At 29.9% G+C, this 23,076-nt stretch overlaps 1 pseudogene; it reads left to right on the top strand.

The window, feature by feature from the left end:
* The first annotated feature begins 1,189 nt into the window (after window positions 1–1,189).
* On the top strand, window positions 1,190–9,384 carry LOC135951212 (uncharacterized; annotated as a pseudogene).
* Window positions 9,385–23,076: the final 13,692 nt, after the last annotated feature.

Here is a 23,076-nt window from a genome sequence, read left to right on the forward strand (position 1 = left end):
CTAAATTAAATATATATAATCTACAATAGTTGAGAATTAAGGTGACCATAAGTTCATTATTGATTTTAAATTTCAAAATTATAAATTAAATTCACTTGTATAAACTTAAACTTTCAATACTATTTTAACATGAAATAAATTTAGACAATAAAGACAATTACAAAGATAAACAATATTAAATTTTTAATATATATTTATTTATAAATCTAAATTAAATATATATAATCTACAATAGTTGAGAATTAAGGTGACCATAAGTTCATTATTGATTTTAAATTTCAAAATTATAAATTAAATTCACTTGTATAAATTTAAACTTTCAATACTATTTTAACATGAAATAAATTTGTTATTGTTATTATTGAGTTTTCAAAATGAAATACTAATTTTGTTGTTATTTGTGAAAGGTGAAATTAGTGATATGGGTTAGGTTACATTTATTATGTGATTTTGTTTTTTGGGTCTGACAACCATTATTACTTTAAGTCAGCATGGCGGGTGGGCACGGACATGTGTAGCAAATGACACCTATAGCTACACATCAGTCATCATCAGATAGGTATTTCCTCTTCTACTTAATATCTATATGTGTTATTGTTAATAATTGGCTACCTAAAGTTTAAAATTTCTTGTAATCGATTCAAAATTTATTTATTTACATTAACTGGGAACGTGAACAACCCTCCCCACCGACGAGCACGGCCGATATAGTAAGTAGCCCTGTTCCCAAATTGATAGACCACATGTAAGAGAATCGTTACACAACGCTGTATTCGATTTCAAATATTCAGTTAAAGAACATTGTAGAAAGTACACCACAGATGGCGTACACTGAGGGAAAAACGACGTTACAAAATCGACAACGGTTGGTGTCATTTTGTAACCATACGTTGTCAATTTTTTTCGACACCATACGTTTACAATTTGTAAACATATGGTTACAAATCGACAACGCAATGTTGTTAAGTTAAACGCCGGCGCATCCCAACTTTAGTTGTATTTTAAACGACGGGCGCCGCTACTGAATTACTTCTTTAAAGTCGCGCCGCCGCCATTGTTATAAGCTGAAGCTATAATTATTATGATTAAGGTAAACCAACGCCGACAAGTTATTGTCAAAGTGTTGCGGCGAAACTTTTTGTTTCACTTTGTAATTATAAGTGTGTTTATGTTTCAGTAACAAGTTACAAGTAAAAATATTTTAACAAAAAAAAATGGAAAATCAAAGTGAAATTAAGAAATGGTTTCCAAACCGAAATATAAGTGAAGTTATAGTGTTTGACAGCGATTTGGTAATGGATGCAGATGATAATTCCGGCAACGAAACAAATGAGATAGCAGAATCCAGTGACGACATGCTACTCAAAAATTTTTTGAAAACAATAGACATGTCTTCAATTTTTGTATATTTAAAAGGTAAGTAGAGATACATGTATATATAATTAACAAATTAACGATAATATATAATCTATAATACAATAATACAATAATTATTTGTTTTATTTTTTAGAATCCCAAGTAACGTTTAGGAGCTTGCGCTATTTAAAGAAAGAGGATCTGAAGGAAGCAGTGCCACCATTAGGGCTACGAGTGGAGTTTCGAGAAAAACTCTTAGCTTGGAAGAAAAAGGAGGTAATTATCTTTTGCAATTTAAAAAACGCAACATATATTAATGTTTATTTACATTTAGTTTGGGGTGGATGATGAAACAATGTCAGTGCCGTCAAAAGTGGAAGAGTGGCTGAAAAACAATGACATTATTACCACCACTCCGGTGTCGAAAGTCGGCCGATGTTTATCACAGGTAAAATATATTCTATATGTAATATTATAGTTTAATTTATATACAATTTAATGTAGGATTTGAAGACAATATTAAACCAGACTTCGAAAGGGAAAGCAGTCCTAGATTATGCTAAAAGGAATCATAAATTAACGTGTGAGCAAAGAGACGATTTAATTAATATAATAATAGAAGAAATTTTTAGCAAAGACGTTGTGTTATGTACACAAGATTTTAAACGTTTGTTGGATGATATTTGTTCTGTTTTTCCATTTGAAAAGGCTATGAAGGTATGTTTAATATAGACCTAAGGATATTTTGCATCAATATATTTCTGAAGAGTTTATTATTGTGAATTTTATGACGGTATCAAAAATATAACATTTGCAAGTATTTTTTCGTTTACAATTTATACAATATTCATTTACGACAATATCAAATGTATATATTATGAATTCTAATATATATTAGAGTTGTGTCGCTTTGAACTAAAATGAACTAAAACGCTCTATTTTAGTGATTCAGTTAAAAGGTTATACTACGCCTACCAAACAATTACAAAAACAACAGACACATTGTTTTAGTGTAACACAATCAAAATAAGAATTTGGCTGTTCTTTTTTTTGTAATTGTTTTGTAGGCGTAGTATAACCTTTTAACTGAATCACTAAAAAAGAGCGTTTTAGTTCATTTTAGTTCATAGCGACACAACTCTAATAATATATGGAAGTCGTTTTAGCCATCAGAAAAAAATAAATCAAAAATTTGTTTAAAAAAAATTATATACATACATTAATTAAAATATGGATTTCATTTCATGTGTATTGTTTTAATTTATGTTAACGAATCGACCATTCTAGAATAAGTAACTATTTCCTAAAAACGAATTTTATTAAATTATGAGATTGACATACAATGTACATAAACAAAAGGCATTTGCAAATAGTTTAATGAAACATTCCCATTGTAATAGAAACGTTAAACATTTTTGATAATTGGTTATAATTGTTTATATTCATTTGGAGCAATAATGATAATTTAGTTTATCAAAAACATTTTCTGGTACATAACAAATGATTTTGTTTTGTTTTTGTGTATATTTTCAAACAGAAATTAATTACACATAATTTTTTGTAAACTTAACAAAAACTACTTACTTTTTTGTAAGAAATTATTTCACTGTTTGAACCATATTTAAAAATAGGAACGACATATCAAGCTCACAAAAGTCATAAATCTGATACGTTTCAAATTATTTAAACTCTCAAGGATATAAATATGGGGGATTTCATGTCAAGTGAACCAACTTTTGAAATCGATGTCTTCCGATCGGGATGAAATTTGCACCAAGGTTAGCTCTATTGGATAGTAACTCAGACACAATTTTTCAACAACATCGGTCGAGAACTCTCTGAGTTATAGGGGGTAAAATTTTGACAATTTGGTCAAACAGGGGTTTTTTCTTATCCATGTAACTTATTACCTATTGTTCTTAGCAAAATGTGTTCCAAATAGTATAGATAGCTATTTCTTCGATCTTTCGAAAAAAAATATTTAAAAAAAAAAATAAAAAATTTTTAATATTTTTTTTCCGAAATCAAAAACTTTTTTGACTTTTTTTTAAAATACGCTATTTTTTTTTATTTTTTTTTTTTCTTAAAATAAAGTTTAGATATTTTCCTTGAACACCTACTTGGTCGCTTAGTGGGATGCGAGTGGGATATCTATCAAAATAAATATTTTGTAACTCAAAACATAAAATTTTTGACTTTTTTTGCAAAATCAAAAACTTTGTTGACTTTTTTTTTTCAAAATGGACCCTTTTTTAATCTTTTTTTTTAGGTCAAACAAAAGCTTAGATATTATCCTTGAAGACCCTTTTGGTCGCTTAGTGGGATGCGAGTGGGATATCTATCAAAATAAATATTTTTTAACTCAAGACTTACAATTTTTGACTTTTTTTTTTGCAAATACGATTTTTTTTCCAAATCGGCCTTTTTTTTAAAATTTTTTTTGTAGTCAAAAGAAAGCTTAGGTCCATTCCTTTAAGATATTTTTAGTCCCTTAGTGGGATGCGAGTAGGATATCTATCAAAATAAATATTTTGTAACGCAAGACATACAATTTTTTAATTTTTTTTTGCAAAATCAAAATTTTTTTCCAATATGGGCCCTTTTTTAATTTTTTTTTTTGCTCAAAAGAAAGCCTAGGTCCATTCCTTTAAGATATTTTTAGTCCCTTAGTGGGATGCGAGTGGGATATCTATCAAAATAAATGTTTTAACACAAAAATTGTATGTCTTGAGTTACAAAACATTTATTTTGATATATATCCCACTCGCATCCCACTAAGCGATCAAAACCATCTTAAAGGAATAGGCCTAAGCTTTCTTTATAGCAAAAAAAAAAATTACAAAAAGGGCCCATTTTAAAAAAAAGTCAAAAAAGTTTTTGATTTTGCCAAAAAATCAAAAATTGTATATCTTGAGTTACAAAATATTTATTTTGATAGATATCCCACTCGTATCCCACTAAGGGACCTAAAATATCTTAAAGGAATGGACCTAAGCTTTCTTTTGACTAAAAAAAAATTTTTAAAAAAGGGCCCATTTTGAAAAAAAATTCGAATTTGCAAAAAAAAAGTCAATAATTGAATGTCTTGAGTTACAACATTTTTATTTTAATAGATATCCTACTCACATCTTCCTAAGTGACAAAATAGGTCTTAAAGGAAAAGACCTAAGCTTTCTTTTGAGCAAAAAAAATTTTTAAAAAAAAGTCCCATATTGGAAAAAAATTTCGATTTTGCAAAAAAAAATTAAAAAATTGTATGTCTTGCGTTACAAAATATTTATTTTGATAGATATCCCACTCGCATCCCACTAAGGGACTAAAAATATCTTAAAGGAATGGACCTAGGCTTTCTTTTGAGCAAAAAAAAAAAATTAAAAAAGGCCCCATATTGGAAAAAAATTTTGATTTTGCAAAAAAAAATTAAAAAATTGTATGTCTTGCGTTACAAAATATTTATTTTGATAGATATCCTACTCGCATCCCACTAAGGGACTAAAAATATCTTAAAGGAATGGACCTAAGCTTTCTTTTGACTACAAAAAAAATTTAAAAAAAAAGGCCGATTTGGAAAAAAAATCGTATTTGCAAAAAAAAAAGTCAAAAATTGTAAGTCTTGAGTTAAAAAATATTTATTTTGATAGATATCCCACTCGCATCCCACTAAGCGACCAAAAGGGTCTTCAAGGATAATATCTAAGCTTTTGTTTGACCTAAAAAAAAAGATTAAAAAAGGGTCCATTTTGAAAAAAAAAAGTCAACAAAGTTTTTGATTTTGCAAAAAAAGTCAAAAATTTTATGTTTTGAGTTACAAAATATTTATTTTGATAGATATCCCACTCGCATCCCACTAAGCGACCAAGTAGGTGTTCAAGGAAAATATCTAAACTTTATTTTAAGAAAAAAAAAAAAATAAAAAAAAATAGCGTATTTTTAAAAAAAGTCAAAAAAGTTTTTGATTTCGGAAAAAAAATATTAAAAATTTTTTATTTTTTTTTTTAAATATTTTTTTTCGAAAGATCGAAGAAATAGCTATCTATACTATTTGGAACACATTTTGCTAAGAACAATAGGTAATAAGTTACATGGATAAGAAAAAACCCCTGTTTGACCAAATTGTCAAAATTTTACCCCCTATAACTCAGAGAGTTCTCGACCGATGTTGTTGAAAAATTGTGTCTGAGTTACTATCCAATAGAGCTAACCTTGGTGCAAATTTCATCCCGATCGGAAGACATCGATTTCAAAAGTTGGTTCACTTGACATGAAATCCCCCATATATAAAATTGTTTTAGTTAAAAGAAAATAGCCAAAAACTTAAAAAAACGAAGTCACACATAAACTTAAAGAACTAAAACTAATTCTGGACACATATTTTTAAAAGCTAACATTTATTTTATATATGATAATTTTACATGTTTTTATGTACATTCCAAATTCTTTAGGATTACTATTACATTTCAAGAGAAGGAAAGAATAATGCAAGTGGAAAACTTTATTCAAAATACAGAAGCAAGAACCTAAAAAGAAGAAGACTCTTGGACTCATTACCAACTTCAAGCAACGCTGAAAGCACTGGGTCGTTGCAATCTGCTGAGAAAGAATCTGTTGAAATTGATGAATCAATTGCTGTTGCATTAAAAACTTCATTATTAAGAGACTGTGCTAATTGGGATGCGGTATGTGAAAAGTGGAAAAGAACTTTCCATATGCGCCAAAAAGAATTAAAGAAATTTAACAGCCATGAGTTTCTTCAGGAATGGCCTAAATTATCAGATTCAAGGGCTCCAGAATTGGTGAGTATTAATTAATCTTAATATTTACCTTTGCTAACTATTGCTTTTTTAGATTAATATTGATTTTGATATTATGTACCCATCAAAAGGACATCTTCTACATTCCAAATGGGATAAATTTAAGGATAAGGTTCGTAACTTTTATGCAAATAACATCCATAACGAATATTGCAAGCAACTGCTTTCTAATCTTTCATCGGCGACAAATATAGGTTAGTAACCTTGATTGTAATTAATTGTTTGAATGTCAATTACATTATATCTACTTCTCCTACAGATACACAAGACTATATATATACTATATTGCTTAAAGCTGTATTACCATCACCAGCTAGATTTGAATGCGGAAGTGGAAAACGTAATAAGAAAGTAACGATAGTGGATTCACAGGAGAGTGACTATTGCCGACTATCAATGATTATAAACGTCAAATTGATGCAGCCGTGGAAAAATACTATTGTGCTGGTTTGACAATACAGCCATTTATAATTGTAGAAGGTTTGTCTGATATAGATATAAAAGGTTTTTATATATTTTTTAATAACAATTTGCTTAAACTCAATTCATTTATTGAATGCTTGGATACATGTTTTAAAATTTTTCAAACGTTATCTTTAAAATATCCAGAAGCATGCCAACTTCCATGGATTTTTATTCAAAAGTTTTTCTATGAAATTAATTTAGTATACGATTTAAAGTCAGTTAACATAACATCTCTCTTTAATTTCTGTAGCAGTAATTAATATCTTATTCCAACAAATTAATTAATTTTTATAGCAATACTTAATATTTAATTTCAATATGTATATATGTTTTCGGTGCCGCAAACAATTTGATAAAGCAAATATTTTGATAGTACATTTTAAAGTCGATCATTTGATGTCAACAAAACTGCTAAAAGTTCAATGTGTTCAGAATAATTGTAATCAAACATTTACTAGGTTTACTTCATTTCGAATTCATTTAGAAAAACAACACCAAGTTGTCAGAAAAACTAACGCAATTTCACATGCAGAAACTTCTACAATTATCACCAATGATTTGCCACAATTAAACGTGGAATTTATTGATAACAGAAGAACAGAAAATTACAAGCAATCTTTAGAAAATTTGAAAAAAAAGCGTTATGTCTATCTTTGCAATTATATCAAGAAAACTACATGCCTAGAAATCGGGTTTTAGAAATTCAAAATTCTGCAGCGATATTAATCTCATCTATATCAACTACAATAGAACAATATATAAATAATGATGAAATGCATGAAGATTTGAAATGTCTATTCCATTTTTGTAAAAATCCGTTTGAAGAAATTAAAACTGAATATAGACTTTTCAAAATTTTAAAAGAACTAGGGTTATATGAGGCACCAAAAATATTTTTAATAAACAACCAGATTTCTGAAATCGTTGTTAACGGCAATCCAAATTTGGGACCTAAATTAGCCAACATTTACATAATGCCTTTGAAATTCATGATTGAAGCTATTTTTAAAATTCCTAATATCTTAGATTACACATTGGAAAATTCCAAAAAAAATTTGAACTCAAATATTTTACTTAATTTTACGAGCGGTGAATTGTTTAAAACCAAAGTTCGGAATTATAATTTTGATTTAATTATTCCTTATGTTATCTATTTTGATGATTTTCAAATAAATAACCCCCTTGGAAGTCACACTTTTTCTATATGCGGTTGTTACTTTAATTTTCCCTCAATGCCACAGCATTTATTGTCTAAACTAGAATATATATTTACGGCAGCTTTCATATCGTCTACGGACTTAAAAATGCAAGGAAATGTAAAAGCCTTTTACCACTTAGTAGAAGAGTTAAAAACTTTAGAAGATGGCATAGAAATTGTAATTGAGGGTAAATTGCGTAAAGTACATTTTATTTTGGGTTTAGTGGTTGGAGACAATCTAGCCGTAAACAGTATATTAGGTTTCGTTCAATCATTTAATTCTAAACGATTTTGTCGTGTATGTACAAGAACTAAATACCAAATGCAAAGTGATGCATCGGAGTGTTTAGATTATTTGAGGAATGAAACAAATTATCAACAACATTTATTAGAAAACAATTTCCAGGAAACAGGAGTTAAAAATAATTGTATTTTTGAATCTATACCAAATTTTCATGTGACGGAAAATTTTTGTTTCGATATTATGCATGACATTTATGAAGGAGTTTGTGTTTACGACGTATGTAACATATTACTTGCATTAATAAATGACAAAATTATAACCTTAAATTGTATTAACAGCAGAAAGTCCCTATTTCAATTTGGAGAAATTGAAGTTGGAAACAATTCTATTTCATTGGACTACAACAGATTAAAAAACTATAATTTAAAAATGAGTGCTAGTGAAACCATTTGCTTTATTCATTTTTTGCCACTAATGATTGGCGATTTAATTCCTCATGGTAACCGCCATTGGGAAGTTTTTACAATTTTATTGCAAATAATTGATTTACTTTCGAAGCCAAAGTACTATGAAGAAGATTTGATTAAATTACAAGATCTTATTAAAAATCACCATATACTTTATTTGAATTTATATGGTTTTTTAAAGCCAAAGCACCATTTTCTTGTCCACTACCCAACTGCTATCAAGAAATGTGGATCACTTAGGTATCTTTGGACTATGCGATTTGAAGCCAAGCATAAGGAGGCAAAAATTTATTTCAATAACTCTACATCAAGAGTAAATCCTTGTCAGTCATTATCTATAAAAGCTGGACTTAAATTTTCCAACTTTTTACTCAAACATGAAGATAACATGGAATCTATTTTAATTGTAAATTCGTCTAAAACTGTAAATTTATCAAGAGAGGTTTTATTATACAAATCAAATAAGCCCAACTTAAATTTGGAGAGTTGCGAAGTTTCTGATGAAATTGTATTTAAGGGTACACGATATCGAGCAAACTATTACTTAGCAATGAATATAACGTTTATTGAACTTTTCAAAATTAAAAGTTTTATTATTCAAAATGAAGATATTTATGTTTTATGTAATCAAATTAATATTAAAAATTTTGATTCTCATTTTCAATCATATGAAATTGGTTCATTGAACAATAATATTTATTTAATACATATTTCTGAATTTATAACACCCCCTTTTCATTTATATCCAATAAATAACGGCAAAATTTATTTTAGACTTAAGTATATTTAAGTATTTTTGTATAAAATTTTTTTTGTAAAATAAATGTAAAAAAATTTAAAAAATATTATTTCTTTTAATCGCTATACAATAATAAGTGGGTTAATCAAAAATGAAAAATTGACAACGATCTGGTATCAAATCGTACACGAACGGTATAAAATCGACAACATATGGTGTCAAATTGTCAACGGATTGGTGTCAAATCGTACACGAACGGTATAAAATCGACAACGTATGGTGAGAAATTGCCAACGGATTGGTGACAAATCGTACACGAACGGTGTCAAATTGTACACGAACGGTAACAAATCGACAACGTATGGTGTCAAATGGTCAACGGTGCGGTATCAAATTACCAACGGTCTGTTATAAAATCGTACACGAACGGTGTCAAATCGACAACGGATGGTGTCAATTCTGCAACGGAATGGTGTCATTTTATCGTTGTCAAATTGACACCGTATGTGTACAATTTGTACACATACGGGGTTGATACACTATTGACACCGAATGGAGTCAAATCGTACACGGATGTGTTCATTTTTTCTCTGGGTGTATGTATTAGAAACCTCTAGACAGTTAAAGAGAAATCTAGAGTGCAGATGGCAGTGTTATAAATAGTAGCAGAGGTTGCAGTCGTTAGTGAGTTTATCAGAGACGCTTTTCGAATAAACATCAACTAAGTGCCTTAAAGTGTGTTGTGTTTTTCAAGTAAATTCGTGTACATTATAAATTGTGTCTGTATTTCTGAGAATTTATAAACGTGTATAAAACAAAAACATTGAGTGGCTATTTAATTCTGTTGTTGTACATTTTGAATAAATAAAGAGTTGTTATAATTTTTAAACTACTAAACGGCTTTTATTTGCAATCAAAAGTGTCCGGTTTATTTAAAGGAAATAAACCAAACGTTTTGAAAAGGTTAAAACGTAACAATATTGATGGTGGAACATCAAGACCACAAACATTTTTAGGAGAAATTGGCAAAAAACTTGAAAACTTTAAAAAGGGTAATAGTGAAGCTTCATCCAATTCCCACGAACTTACCAGAGCTTTGCGTTGAAGATATAAGTGCAGACCTTCATCTATATTTCAGTTGAAAACAAATCTAACAACTCTTGCAATATATTTTGTAAAGGTTTAGTTCCAGAGTGGTTTTCTATAAAAACCCTCCCAGCTGTAAAGACGGACCTCGACACCTTTTTGAACTAATCAAACTTAGCAGATATTTACCAACAACTTTGAAGGTTTGTCGGCCCAGTGATTCAAAGAAACAGTTATTTAGCACATCCTGAAAACTTATTAATTGTAATTTTAACATATCCCCAACAACATATTCGTGAAATTGCTGTATATCGAATTTTGAAAAGTAGATTCACATCGTCAAATAAATTACACAGAAAAAATTATTGCCAAAATATTTTCAAACAAACACCTGTCTGAAACTAATTTTATTTTCTATAAATATTTGTATAGATTCTATTAATGGTTTTGTTTGATTTTTATTTTAATACAAGACTTGGGATAAAACAACAACACAATCAAGTAAATAAGGTTGTTTGTTGTTATCATGTGCATATTAGGCAAATTGGGTAATTTCGTTTGCATGTGTGTTTTTATAATGTGTGGATATAATTCTCATTTGGTTTAAAATATTGTATATATAAGTAGTTTTGGTTTTGTCAAAGACTTAAAAAAATATGTGAATTGTCTGATAAACAGATAATAGCATTGTTTAATGTTTATTTATGTTTTTCTCTACTTTCCTATTTTCTCTTTTTTATTTGTAATTTTTAAAAAAAATTTTTAATTTAGTTTAAAAATATTATTTAAAACAGACAAACTTTTTAATGAATCAGTAAAACTAAAAAAATTCAAAAAACCAGAATCAGTGAAATTTTTGTCTGTTTTAAACAAATATTTGTTTGAAATTGTGTATAAATTCAAACAAAATTTTTAATCAATATCATATTTTTTAATTGAAGAAATATTGTTTTTTATACCCTCCACCACCATAAGTGGTGAATGAGGGTATATATAAGTTTGTCATTCCGTGTGTAACATTGAGAAATATTCATCTGAGACCCAACAAAGTATATATATTATTGATCCTTATGAAATTCTAAGTCGATTGAGCCATGTCCGTCTGTCTGTCTGTCTGTGTAAAACACGCTCACGTCCAAAATATAAAAATGTTTATTGTTCTCCTAAGCAGTTTGGTATTGAAAATCAGCAAAATCGGTTCAGTGGAACCAGAGTTATGAACCAAAATGTGAGACAACCTAAAAAAAACTTGATAATTTTAACATAGTTTTCCTTATTTGTGCAAATATATTGCAGATAATACCATAAAATTGCACACACGTTATTTTTATGTTAAAGGGACTAACTCTGACGAAAATTATAAGAATCGGTCCATGATTTCTCCTATCCCCCATACAAATTTCTTCCCGAAATATGGTTATTAGGTCTGTAAATGCCTACAAAATTGCAGTATCTACACAAAATTCAAGAGAAATAAGTTTCGTGCTTAAAAAAATTACAACCCCAAATTTTTTGTGGATCGGCCCATATTTGACCGTCGCCCCCATATAAAGTTCATTTCCGAAACTCACTTAAATAAGCATAAATGTCTTATAGATATCGGTATTAAGTTGAAATTCGTCATAAATAGTCCCCATATATACCAAAATCGCTTTACCTAATTCTATGAAGATCGGCCGATAATTGGTTATAGCTCCCATATGAGGACCACTTCCGAAAAACACAATAATCTACATAAATATCTAAAAAATATCAATATCAAAACAAAATTTTACATAGATCCATAATTTATACTTAGAAATCATACTACAGGATTTTGTGAATATTGGTCCATATTTGACCATAGCTCCCATATAAGGTCCACTTCCGAAAATCAGTTAAGTACTCATAAATCTCTTACAAACATCTTTATCATGCTAAAATTCGACAAAAATAATACTCATATACATAGAAATCACTGTACTAAATTGTATGCAGATTGGCAGATAATTGGTCATAGCTCCCCTATAAGGCCCATTTCCGAAAAAGATATTAACCTTAAAAAATATTTAAAACATATCGATATCAAAATGAAATAACGCATAGGTCAGTAATTTGTATCCAGTAATCATAAGTTCATAAAAATCGCGTTAAAATATTTTATGACAATCAAATCATAATAGGTCATAGCTGCCATATAAGTCCCACAACCAAATATTTTGAAATTTGTGTAAATATATTTGTATACCATTTTTTATACTCTGTTTCTTCACTTGATGTTAAAAGGGAAAAATGTTGATCCAAACGTATTAACTGATTATTAAGTATATAAATTATTAAATTTCATACGTTCTAATAGGAATTTCAGTTACAAATTGCTGAATTAGATACAATTTTTTGTACATTTGGAATAAAATATCTCCTGCGTAAACTATATCCAAAAAAATCTGTACTGAACCAAAACTTTACTCCGATCAGTAATTTGTATCCAAGAATCGAGCTACAAGATTTTTTAAATATTGGTCCATAATTCGGCATAGCTCCCATATAAGGTCCACTTTTGTTAATAGCGTTGTTTATATGAAATTCTACAAAAATAGCCCTCAAATACTTAGGACTATAATAGGTCATAGCTTCATATATTGAACCAAAATAGATCAGTAATTTGTATTCAAAAATCATAATACTGAATTTTGTGAATATCGGTACATAATTGGCCACAGCACCCATATAAGTTCATAAAAATCACGTTAAAATATTTTATGACAATCAAATCATAATAGGTCATAGCTCCCATATAAGTCCCACAACCAAATATTTTGAAATTTGTCTAAATATATTTGTATACCCTCCACCACCATAAGTGGTGAATGAGGGTATATATAAGTTTGTCATTCCGTGTGTAACATTGAGAAATATTCATCTGAGACCCAACAAAGTATATATATTATTGATCCTTATGAAATTCTAAGTCGATTGAGCCATGTCCGTCTGTCTGTCTGTCTGTGTAAAACACGCTCACGTCCAAAATATAAAAATGTTTATTGTTCTCCTAAGCAGTTTGGTATTGAAAATCAGCAAAATCGGTTCAGTGGAACCAGAGTTATGAACCAAAATGTGAGACAACCTAAAAAAAAACTTGATAATTTTAACATAGTTTTCCTTATTTGTGCAAATATATTGCAGATAATACCATTAAATTGCACACACGTTATTTTTATGTTAAAAGGGACTAACTCTGGCGAAAATTATAAGAATCGGTCCATGATTTCTCCTAGCCCCCATACAATTTTCTTCCCGAAATATGGTTATTAGGTCTGTAAATGCCTACAAAATTGCAGTATCCACACAAAATTCAAGAGAAATAAGTTTCGTGCTTAAAAAAATTACAACCCCAAATTTTTTGTGGATCGGCCCATATTTGACCGTCGCCCCCATATAAAGTTCATTTCCGAAAATCACTTAAATAAGCATAAATGTCTTATAGATATCGCTATTAAGTTGAAATTCGTCATAAATAGTCCCCATATATACCAAAATCGCTTTACCTAATTCTATGAAGATCGGCCGATAATTGGTTATAGCTCCCATATAAGGACCACTTCCGAAAAACACAATAATCTACATAAATATCTAAAAAATATCAATATCAAAACAAAATTTTACATAGATCCATAATTTATACTTAGAAATCATACTACAGGATTTTGTGAATATCGGTCCATATTTGACCATAGCTCCCATATAAGGTACACTTCCGAAAATCAGTTAAGTACTCATAAATCTCTTATAAACATCTTTATCATGCTAAAATTCGACAAAAATAATACTCATATACATAGAAATCACTGTACTAAATTGTATGCAGATTGGCCGATAATTGGTCATAGCTCCCCTATAAGGCCCATTTCCGAAAAAGATATGAACCTTAAAAAATATTTAAAACATATCGATATCAAAATGAAATAACGCACAGGTCAGTAATTTGTATCCAGTAATCATACTTCTGAATTTTTTGAATATCGGTCCATATTTAGCCATAGCTCCCATATAAGGTCCACTCCCGAAAATCACTAAAATCCTCATAAATTTGTTACAAATATAGTTATCAGGTTGAAATTCGAAACAAATTTATTCAATATATACAAAAATCGATGTACCAAATTTTATGATGGTAGGCCCATTATTGGTCATAGCCTCCATATAAGAACTACTTTAGGAAAACACATTAACCTGCACAAATATCCAAAAAAATCTGTACTGAACCAAAACTTTACACCGATCAGTAATTTGTATCCAAGAATCGAGCTACAAGATTTTTTAAATATTGGTCCATAATTCGGCATAGCTCCCATATAAGGTCCACTTTTGTTAATAGCGTTGTTTATATGAAATTCTACAAAAATAGCCCTCAAATACTTAGGACTATAATAGGTCATAGCTTCATATATTGAACCAAAATAGTACACAGATCAGTAATTTGTATTCAAAAATCATAATACTGAATTTTGTGAATATCGGTACATACAGTGGTGGCCAGGAATTTAAGACAAAAATTGTTTGCTAAATTCCATGTAATTGTCAATTATTTTTACAAATATTTCCACAAATATGTATGCATGAGGACTGTTTTAACACACAAGTGTATTTTATTCGACTGTGTCAATTCATACATATTCACCATGAACACATAAAATTTTTCTACAACTTGACCAAAAAATTATTTTTTTTAATAAACATATTTTCTCACATTTATATCATTATAATTTTATTATTATAAAATATTCGGACCAAATTTCGTATTTTTAGTTCCATTAGTTTCGGTCATATCATGTTATTAACAGCGGATGTTCGCTGAGGTGGGTCAACGTATTTCAACATATCTTTGTCCATATATGTTTTACCGATTTTTCCAAACATTCAGAAACTAGAAACATTAATAATAAATTTCATACCGTTAGAGGTCCTTTTATTTTGGCTCTATCGCACTTAAAATTCAGTTGATGAAAATCACGTTAAAATATTTTATGACAATCAAATCATAATAGGTCATAGCTCCCATATAAGTCCCACAACCAAATATTTTGAAATATGTCTAAATATATTTGTATACCATTTTTATACCCTCCACCACCATAAGTGGTGAATGAGGGTATATATAAGTTTGTCATTCCGTGTGTAACATTGAGAAATATTCATCTGAGACCCAACAAAGTATACAGTCAGCGTCTGAAGAAAGTGTACAACTTGTTTTTACTTTTAAAACATTTTATTTACATATTAAAAAACTATTTTTTCTCCAGTTCTAGTATATTTAACAAAACATTTAATTGTTCTCTTGCAATATATAAACAAAAAACTAAACTAGTTCAACTGCAACAAAAACAGTAACAACAAAACCAAAAATACTCCATTTTTAACGCGTCAAAAGAAAGCGTACAGTTTAGGGAAATTAGAAGAAAAAACGGTTTAGTATTTTATTTGACATCTTTTGGGTTTTAAAACAGTTTCAAGCCTCCTCCTCCATTGTTTCTACCAATTTTGATGTCACCTATGTTGGGATTTTGAACCACTCTTCCTGCAGGATTTCGTGTAGAGAGTCATTGCTGGTAATATTTCATTTTCTGATCTGTCTGTCAAAATGCTCCCACAGATGTTCAATGGGATTAATGTTCGGTGACTGTGGGGGGTGTTCCAGTTGTTTCGGTGTATGATACAACAACCATTCTTTAACAAGTTAAGAAGTATGCTTCGGATCGTTGTCCTGTTGGAAGATCCAGATTCGGTCTAGATTTAATTTTCTAATGATAGGTTCCATATTTTAGGTAATCGGTTTTGCTCATCAAACTATCAATAAATATGAATTTTCCCATGCCACTTGCCGTCATACACCCCCACACCATCACCTAACCACCACCATCATTACGGTGGATAGTACATTTTTTGGTCGAACTCTTGATTTTTGCTTCTCCAAATTTTACTCCTTTTTTTACTTCGGAAAATCTCAAACTTGCTTTCGTTCGTAAACAGCACATTATTCCAAAACAATTTTCTTGGTTTTTATACCTGTTTGCGAATTCTCGAAGTCGCTCTTTATTTCGTTTGGAAATGTGGGGTTATTCTCCCGGAACTCCATCATATAGAGCATTTGGGTGTAGCGCTCGGCGAACCGTACTGTTACTAACTCTCACTCCAGACGAATCTGTAAATTCTTCGCATAATTTTACTGCACTTACTGTGAATACTTTCTTCACTGCTCTCACAATCGATCGTATTTAAAGGTTGTTAAGGCGTTTTGGTGTTTTGGCACGTTGCTGATCTTCTAAAATTCAAAAAAAATAGAGGAGATTTCACGTGACGATTTGCCTTCATTTTTAAATTTTATGACTTACTTTCTTGTTTCAATTGCAGTTTGTTTTCCCATTTTGGTTTTAAAGTTCTCGCGATCAAAGAAGTAAAGCTACTATCTTAAAATCTCATGAGACTAACAGCAAGATCGACAAAAAATTATAATCTAGGCAAAAATAAAGAATAACAATATATTTTTTTTATGTAGCTAGAAAAATCTTATTGCAATTCTAAATGTGTACACTTTTTTCTGACGCGTTAAAAATGGAGTATTTTTGGTTTTGTTGTTACTGTTTTTGTTGGAGTTGAAATAGTTTAGTTTTTTGTTTATATATAGCAAGAGAACAATTAAATGTTTTGTTAAATATACTAGAACTGGAGAAAAAATTGTTTTTTAATATGTAAATAAAATGTTTTAAATGTAAAAACAAGTTGTACACTTTCTTTAGACGCTGACTGTATATATTATTGATCCTTATGAAATTCTAAGTCGATTGAGCCATGTACGTCTGTCTGTCTGTCCGTCTGTCTGTCTGTGTAAAACACGCTCACGTCCAAAATAGGCAAACAAAATTGGTAGACTTGCAAACAAAATGTTTATTGTTCTCCTAAGCAGTTTGGTATTGAAAATCAGCAAAATCGGTTCAGTGGAACCAGAGTTATGAACCAAAATGTGAGACAACCTAAAAAAAAACTTGATAATTTTAACATAGTTTTCCTTAGTTGTGCAAATATATTGCAGATAATACCATAAAATTGCACACACGTTATTTTTATGCTAAAGGGACTAACTCTGGCGAAAATTATAAGAATCGGTCCATGATTTCTCCTAGCCCCCATACAATTTTCTTCCCGAAATATGGTTATTAGGTCTGTAAATGCCTACAAAATTGCAGTATTCACACAAAATTCAAGAGAAATAAGTTTCGTGCTTAAAAAAATTACAACCCCAAATTTTTTGTGGATCGGTCTATATTTGACCGTCGCCCCCATATAAAGTTCATTTCCGAAAATCACTTAAATAAGCATAAATGTCTTATAGATATCGCTATTAAGTTGAAATTCGTCATAAATAGTCCCCATATATACCAAAATCGCTTTACCTAATTCTATGAAGATCGGCCGATAATTGGTTATAGCTCCCATATAAGGACCACTTCCGAAAAACACAATAATCTACATAAATATCTAAAAAATATCAATATCAAAACAAAATTTTACATAGATCCATAATTTATACTTATAAATCATACTACAGGATTTTGTGAATATCGGTCCATATTTGACCATAGCTCCCATATAAGGTCCACTTCCGAAAATCAGTTAAGTACTCATAAATCTCTTATAAACATCTTTATCATGCTAAAATTCGACAAAAATAATACTCATATACATAGAAATCACTGTACTAAATTGTATGCAGATTGGCCGATAATTGGTCATAGCTCCCCTATAAGGCCCATTCCCGAAAAAGATATTAACCTTAAAAAATATTTAAAACATATCGATATCAAAATGAAATAACGCATAGGTCAGTAATTTGTATCCAGTAATCATACTTCTGAATTTTTTGAATATCGGTCCATATTTAGCCATAGCTCCCATATAAGGTCCACTCCCGAAAATCACTAAAATCCTCATAAATTTGTTACAAATATAGTTATCAGGTTGAAATTCGAAACAAATTTATTCAATATATACAAAAATCGATGTACCAAATTTTATGATGGTAGGCCCATTATTGGTCATAGCCTCCATATAAGAACTACTTCAGGAAAACACATTAACCTGCACAAATATCCAAAAAAAACTGTACTGAACCAAAACTTTACACCGATCAGTAATTTGTATCCAAGAATCGAGCTACAAGATTTTTTAAATATTGGTCCATAATTCGGCATAGCTCCCATATAAGGTCCACTTTTGTTAATAGCTTTGTTTATATGAAATTCTACAAAAATAGCCCTCAAATACTTAGGACTATAATAGGTCATAGCTTCATATATTGAACCAAAATAGTACACAGATCAGTAATTTGTATTCAAAAATCATAATACTGAATTTTGTGAATATCGGTACATAATTGGCCACAGCACCCATATAAGTTCATAAAAATCGCGTTAAAATATTTTATGACAATCAAATCATAATAGGTCATAGCTCCCATATAAGTCCCACAACCAAATATTTTGAAATTTGTGTAAATATATTTGTATACCATTTTTATACCCTTCAGCTTCGTGAGAAGGGTATATATAAGTTTGTCATTCCGTTTGTAATTTCTACATTTTTCATTTCCGACCCTATAAAGTATATATATTCTGGATCCTTATAGATAGCGGAGTCGATTAAGCCATGTCCGTCTGTCTGTCTGTCTGTCTGTCTGTCTGTCTGTCTGTCCGTCTGTCTGTTGAAATCAATTTTCTGAAGGCCCCAGATATCTCCGGGATCCAAATCTTCAACAATTCTGTCAGACATACTTTCGAGAATTTTGCTATTTAAAATCAGCAAAATCCGTCCATAAATAACGGAGATATGAGCAAAAATCCGAGACAACCTCTGAAAATTTCATCAAAAAACACAATGTATTGCATGCTTTGACAAAAAAACAACAAAACGTATGGTTGGATGTGCAAGCTTTGCGTATTTTGTTTTTTTTTATGTTTTGTTTCTTTTGGCGTTGTTGTTGTTTTTTATACAACTAAACGTTAGTTTGGTTGTGTGTTGGTTTTTTTGACAAAAAAACATCAAAACGTATGGTTGGATGTGCAAGCTTTGCGTATTTTGTTTTTTTTTTTGTGTTTTGTTTCTTTTGGCGTTGTTGTTGTTTTTTATACAATTAAACGTATGTTTGGATGTGTGTTGGTTTCATTGCCTTGCGTATTTTGTTTTTTTCTTTTGGTGTTCTGTTTGGTTTGGCGTTGTTTTTTGTGTTCTTGATAAATTTAGGATGCTGTACGTTGAAAGTGGGCAATGTACATACATATATACTAATTATAAAAAATAATAATGCATCCACAACAAAGGTGAAGGGTATATAAGATTCGGCATAGCCGAAACTCTGTTTATTCACTTGATGTTAAAAGGGAAAAATGTTGATCCAAACGTATTAACTGATTATTAAGTATATAAATTATTAAATTTCATACGTTCTAATAGGAATTTCAGTTACAAATTGCTGAATTAGATACAATTTTTTGTACATTTGGAATAAAATATCTCCTGCGTAAACTATATCCAAAAAAATCTGTACTGAACCAAAACTTTACTCCGATCAGTAATTTGTATCCAAGAATCGAGCTACAAGATTTTTTAAATATTGGTCCATAATTCGGCATAGCTCCCATATAAGGTCCACTTTTGTTAATAGCGTTGTTTATATGAAATTCTACAAAAATAGCCCTCAAATACTTAGGACTATAATAGGTCATAGCTTCATATATTGAACCAAAATAGTACACAGATCAGTAATTTGTACTCAAAAATCATAATACTGAATTTTGTGAATATCGGTACATAATTGGCCACAGCACCCATATAAGTTCATAAAAATCACGTTAAAATATTTTATGACAATCAAATCATAATAGGTCATAGCTCCCATATAAGTCCCACAACCAAATATTTTGAAATTTGTCTAAATGTATTTGTATACCCTTTTTATACCCTCCACCACCATAAGTGGTGAATGAGGTTATATATAAGTTTGTCATTCCGTGTGTAACATTGAGAAATATTCATCTGAGACCCAACAAAGTATATATATTATTGATCCTTATGAAATTCTAAGTCGATTGAGCCATGTCCGTCTGTCTGTCTGTCTCTGTAAAACACGCTCACGTCCAAAATAGGCAAACAAAATTGGTAGACTTGCAAAAAAAATGTTTATTGTTCTCCTAAGCAGTTTGGTATTGAAAATCAGCAAAATCGGTTCAGTGGAACCAGAGTTATGAACCAAAATGTGAGACAACCTAAAAAAAAACTTGATAATTTTAACATAGTTTTCCTTATTTGTGCAAATATATTGCAGATAATACCATAAAATTGCACACACGTTATTTTTATGTTAAAGGGACTAACTCTGGCGAAAATTATAAGAATCGGTCCATGATTTCTCCTAGCCCCCATACAATTTTCTTCCCGAAATATGGTTATTAGGTCTGTAAATGCCTACAAAATTGCAATATCCACACAAAATTCAAGAGAAATAAGTTTCGTGCTTAAAAAAATTACAACCCCAAATTTTTTGTGGATCGGCCCATATTTGACCGTCGCCCCCATATAAAGTTCATTTCCGAAAATCACTTAAATAAGCATAAAAGCATAAATAATCGCTATTAAGTTGAAATTCGTCATAAATAGTCCCTATATATACCAAAATCGCTTTACCTAATTCTATGAAGATCGGCCGATAATTGGTTATAGCTCCCATATAAGGACCACTTCCGAAAAACACAATAATCTACATAAATATCTAAAAAATATCAATATCAAAACAAAATTTTACATAGATCCATAATTTATACTTAGAAATCATACTACAGGATTTTGTGAATATCGGTCCATATTTGACCATAGCTCACATATAAGGTTCACTTCCGAAAATCAGTTAAGTACTCATAAATCTCTTATAAATATCTTTATCATGCTAAAATTCGACAAAAATAATACTCATATACATAGAAATCACTGTACTAAATTGTATGCAGATTGGCCGATAATTGGTCATAGCTCCCCTATAAGGCCCATTTCCGAAAAAGATATGAACCTTAAAAAATATTTAAAACATATCGATATCAAAATGAAATAACGCACAGGTCAGTAATTTGTATCCAGTAATCATACTTCTGAATTTTTTGAATATCGGTCCATATTTAGCCATAGCTCCCATATAAGGTCCACTCCCGAAAATCACTAAAATCCTCATAAATTTGTTACAAATATAGTTATCAGGTTGAAATTCGAAACAAATTTATTCAATATATACAAAAATCGATGTACCAAATTTTATGATGGTAGGCCCATTATTGGTCATAGCCTCCATATAAAAACTACTTCAGGAAAACACATTAACCTGCACAAATATCCAAAAAAATCTGTACTGAACCAAAACTTTACACCGATCAGTAATTTGTATCCAAGAATCGAGCTACAAGATTTTTTAAATATTGGTCCATAATTCGGCATAGCTCCCATATAAGGTCCACTTTTGTTAATAGCGTTGTTTATATGAAATTCTACAAAAATAGCCCTCAAATACTTAGGACTATAATAGGTCATAGCTTCATATATTGAACCAAAATAGTACACAGATCAGTAATTTGTATTCAAAAATCATAATACTGAATTTTGTGAATATCGGTACATACAGTGGTGGCCAGGAATTTAAGACAAAAATTGTTTGCTAAATTCCATGTAATTGTCAATTATTTTTACAAATATTTCCACAAATATGTATGCATGAGGACTGTTTTAACACACAAGTGTATTTTATTCGACTGTGTCAATTCATACATATTCACCATGAACACATACAATTTTTCTACAACTTGACCAAAAAATTATTTTTTTTAATAAACATATTTTCTCACATTTATATCATTATAATTTTATTATTATAAAATATTCGGACCAAATTTCGTATTTTTAGTTCCATTAGTTTCGGTCATATCATGTTATTAACAGCGGATGTTCGCTGAGGTGGGTCAACGTATTTCAACATATCTTTGTCCATATATGTTTTACCGATTTTTCCAAACATTCAGAAACTAGAAACATTAATAATAAATTTCATACCGTTAGAGGTCCTTTTATTTTGGCTCTATCGCACTTAAAATTCAGTTGATGAAAAAAATTCAAGTATTTGTCTTAAATTGGTGGCCACCACTGTAATTGGCCACAGCACCCATATAAGTTCATAAAAATCACGTTAAAATATTTTATGACAATCAAATCATAATAGGTCATAGCTCCCATATAAGTCCCACAACCAAATATTTTGAAATATGTCTAAATATATTTGTATACCATTTTTATACCCTCCACCACCATAAGTGGTGAATGAGGGTATATATAAGTTTGTCATTCCGTGTGTAACATTGAGAAATATTCATCTGAGACCCAACAAAGTATACAGTCAGCGTCTGAGGAAAGTGTACAACTTGTTTTTACATTTAAAACATTTTATTTACATATTAAAAAACTATTTTTTCTCCAGTTCTAGTATATTTAACAAAACATTTAATTGTTCTCTTGCAATATATAAACAAAAAACTAAACTAGTTCAACTGCAACAAAAACAGTAACAACAAAACCAAAAATACTCCATTTTTAACGCGTCAAAAGAAAGCGTACAGTTTAGGGAAATTAGAAGAAAAAACGGT

The sequence above is a fragment of the Calliphora vicina genome, chromosome 2 (assembly GCF_958450345.1).
Source record: "Calliphora vicina chromosome 2, idCalVici1.1, whole genome shotgun sequence".
In the NCBI taxonomy this organism is placed as follows: domain Eukaryota; kingdom Metazoa; phylum Arthropoda; class Insecta; order Diptera; family Calliphoridae; genus Calliphora; species Calliphora vicina.